Source organism: Haemaphysalis longicornis, unplaced genomic scaffold, assembly GCF_048455015.1.
Source record: "Haemaphysalis longicornis isolate Haplotype H1 unplaced genomic scaffold, Haemaphysalis longicornis Haplotype H1 scaffold_8, whole genome shotgun sequence".
Classification (NCBI taxonomy): Eukaryota; Metazoa; Arthropoda; class Arachnida; order Ixodida; family Ixodidae; genus Haemaphysalis; species Haemaphysalis longicornis.
This window is the reverse complement of record NW_027526445.1, coordinates 190,403,136-190,406,826: the sequence shown is the minus strand read 5'-3', so window position 1 is coordinate 190,406,826 and position 3,691 is coordinate 190,403,136. Positions and strand designations below refer to the sequence as shown.

The following is a 3,691-nucleotide window of genomic DNA, read 5'->3' as shown; positions in this document are numbered from 1 at the left end:
TAGGAAGATACCTTGCAACGTTTCTGTATCATGAATTGGCGAATAAAAGCCGAGCGCAGTACCCAGATGAGCTGCTTCCAGCGCTGACGTGCACAAAGCACATAGTACCCAAGAAGGAATTATCAGAACAAAACCATGTGCGCATTTGCGGATCGGCACGCTACGTGGCGTGCGACCGCTGGGAAAAAATGCCGTGTATTCCAGAAAACGAAAGGAGTGCTGATTTCTCTAATTTCCAAATGGTCGTCTGCTGTTCGAATAAGTGCATGTATGCGGCAGCAAATGCATTGAGCATCCCACGTATTAGCATGCTTTATTGTACGTACTGACATCGGCAAAATTTAACAAACCTAAACGTAAAATAAAACACGAGAAACGAAAATATTTATGGACACATACTAGCCACAATTAGGAGGATCATATCTACAGTTTTATTGAACTTACTCTCAAATATATCAAACATATGGTCCCCTTCCTGTTGTACTTTTCGTGTCTGTGATATAGGAGCAAGGAAAGGAGTTAACGTGGAGCTTGTTCCTCAGTATATATTTTAACGCGATTGCGTTATAAGGCTTGTTTTTTTAATTTGTCCAGTGGCTGCTAGCCGTCCGGTCTCAACCCTGCATATTCAGGGTCAACAACGCTCCGGGTCGGGTGGCCTAAACGTCATTCCTTTTTTTCTCTTGGGGTCGGCGTCTCCTTTATTATGTCTTTTAATATCATTCCCGACGAGACGGGGGCCCGTCGATGCCTCGATTTCGGAGACGCGATTGCTACCACCGGGAAGCTAAGACTGAAGTAGCGAATTTGATGGCTCACCTGAATCCTTAATGTTTCGCAGCGGCAACTGAGGTACGCAGAAGAGGGCAATTATTCAAGGGCGGTTACAAACGGAAGGACAGACATTTCCAACAGCCACATGGAGGTTCTTTCCACGCCCTCTGAGTGGTAGCATGCCCGGCAGACATTCTCGTTAGCTGTGACCGCAACCGACGCCATGGTCGTAGGGGCATCGTCTGGTGCGGTTTGTTCGGCTGGTGGTAATGCGCTAGCTACTTGTTCCCGCATCATATTCCCGAGTGTAGGCGCCAGTGGAGAAGGTGCAACTGCGGTGCAGAGGAGCAGATACAGTTGGCGGGCCACCTCTTCACGGATAAAATCTTTGATGCGGGAAAACAGAGCGAAATCCTACTTATACGTTGCCGCCACGCTGGCCACGGGCTCCCCGGGAGCACAGGCTTGTCGCGTGAGAGCTCCACGACCTCCAGAATACCGGTCTGGTGCGATAACCACTACGCTACTGGCGGGGCAATCTTCCCCTCCATATTTGGGGTATTTATGGTTAAGTATTTTTGTGGGTTCGGATCCCACCTTGCGGGCATTTTTTCTCCACTTTCTTTCTTTCTTTCTTTCTTTCTTTCTTTCCAAATTCTTTATCTGTTTCAATTACCTACCACATCCTCCCCTATGCTTTCCGAGGTTTTCTTGACTGCCAACCCTTATTTCTGTCTTACTTTCAACGAGCCACTCACATCCTATTTTGATTCGCTACATGCATAGCGAGGGCCTATGTTCTGGTAGTCTTGGTGCCATAGGAAGCTTAAGAGGGTTCAACGCTGGTCGAGCATGACATGTCGTAGACACTCGTGTCATGGCCCGGGGGTTAAAAAGAAGGTCCCCTTCACCACGAGTAGTCCGAGTGGCGCTGGCTACCACCCCCAAGCACAGGAAACAAAAATACTTAAACATAAATACCCCAGAATGTGGAGGGGAAAATCGCCCCGCCGGTAGCGTAGTGGTTATTGCACCAGGCCGGTATTCTGGAGGTCGTGGGTTCGCATCCCACCTGGTGGGCATTTTTTCTCCACTTTCTTTCTTTCTTTCCAAATTCTTTATCTGTTTCAATGACCTACCACATCCTTCCCTTCGCTTTCCAAGGTTTTCTTGACTGCCAACTCTTATTTCTGTGTTATTTTCAACGAGCCCCTCATTTCCTATTCGGATTCGCTACATGCATAGCGAGGGCCTCTGTTCTGGCAGTCTTGGTGCCATAGGAAGCTTAAGAGGGTTCAACGCTGGTCGACCACTCGCGACATGTCGTAGACACTCAAGTCACGGTCCAGGGGTTAAAAAGGTCCCCTTCACCCCGAGTAGTCCGAGTGGCGCTGGCATAGAAAACAAAGCACAGAAAACAAAAATACTTAAAAATAAATACCCCAGAATGTGGAGGCGAAAATTGCCCCGCCGGTAGCATAGTGGTTATTGCACCAGACTGGTATTCTGGAGGTCGTGGGTTCGGATCCCACCTGGCGGGCATTTCTTCTCTACTTTCTTTCTTTCTTTCCAAATTCTTTATCTGTTTCAATGACCTACCACATCCTCCTCTTTACGTTCCGAGGTTTTCTTGACTGCCAACTCTTATTTTTGTGCAAGTTTCAACGAGCCCCTCATTTCCTACTCTGATTCGCTACGTATATATATATATATATAGCGAATCAGAATAGGAAATGTGGGACTCGTAGAAATAACACAGAAATAAGGGTTGGCAGTCAAGAACACCTCGGAAAGCAAAGGGGAGGTTGTGTTAGCTCATTGAAACAGATAAAGAATTTGGAAAGAAAGAAAGAAAGCGAAGAAAAAATGCCCGCCAGGTGGGATCCGAACCCACGACCTCCAGAATACCGGTCTGGTGCGATAACCACTACGCTACCGGCGGGGCGATTTTCTCCCCCGCTTTCTGGGGTATTTATGTCGATGTAATTTTGTTCCTGTGCTTGGTTGACCACTCTCGACATGTCGTAGACATGTCGAGAGTGGTCAACCAATACCCCAGTGGTCAATACCCCAGAAAGCGGGGGAGAAAATCGCCCCGCCGGTAGCGTAGTGGTTATCGCACCAGACCGGTATTCTGGAGGTCGTGGGTTCGGATCCCACCTGGCGGGCATTTTTTCTTCGCTTTCTTTCTTTCTTTCCAAATTCTTTATCTGTTTCAATGAGCTAACACAACCTCCCCTTTGCTTTCCGAGGTGTTCTTGACTGCCAACCCTTATTTCGGTGTTATATATATATATATATATATATATATATATATATATATATATATATATATATATATAATGTAATTATTGGTTTTGTCGTAACCTATTCGTGCGGGGAATTTACCTCTCATAGGCGCCATTTATTTGTCCCCCTTTATATCGGATATTGACTGTTTGCTCTTGAATTGAAATGTATCCCATGCTTTGTTCACCCCCCCCCCCCTATGTAATGCCCTTCGGGGCCTTTAGGGTATCTGAATAAATAATTTTTCAGGGAACCGCGGATATCTCAAACTGTTGACAGAGGAGACGCATGGCAAAGTGCGCTGCAGGCATCTGATAACACATTAGGTTTTAACATGGTTGATATGAGCGCAGAATTCATAAGATTTGAAGGCGTTTTCTCGATGCTTCTAAACTTAGATTCAAAATGCTCGTTTGGCCCGGATAACATTCCTAACGCCTTTCTGCGCCGCTACGCTGAATCATTAGCTCGCTTTCTGGTTGCTATTTTTCGTTTGTCTTTTTCAACTGGCGTTGTCCGTTCAGACTGGCGCATCGCTCGTGTTGTACCGGTGATTAAAAAAGGGGACAACGCATTGCTGCCAAATTACCGAGCCTATATCTATGATAAGCTCTTCTTGTAAACTCAT

At 46.4% G+C, this 3,691-nt stretch overlaps 1 non-coding gene across 1 annotated transcript; it reads left to right on the top strand.

Moving 5' to 3' along the window:
- The first annotated feature begins 2,241 nt into the window (after window positions 1-2,241).
- Trnat-ggu (transfer RNA threonine (anticodon GGU)) lies at window positions 2,242-2,314 on the top strand. The gene has a single exon. It is a non-coding gene; the product is annotated as a tRNA-Thr (tRNA).
- The last annotated feature ends 1,377 nt before the right edge of the window (window positions 2,315-3,691 follow it).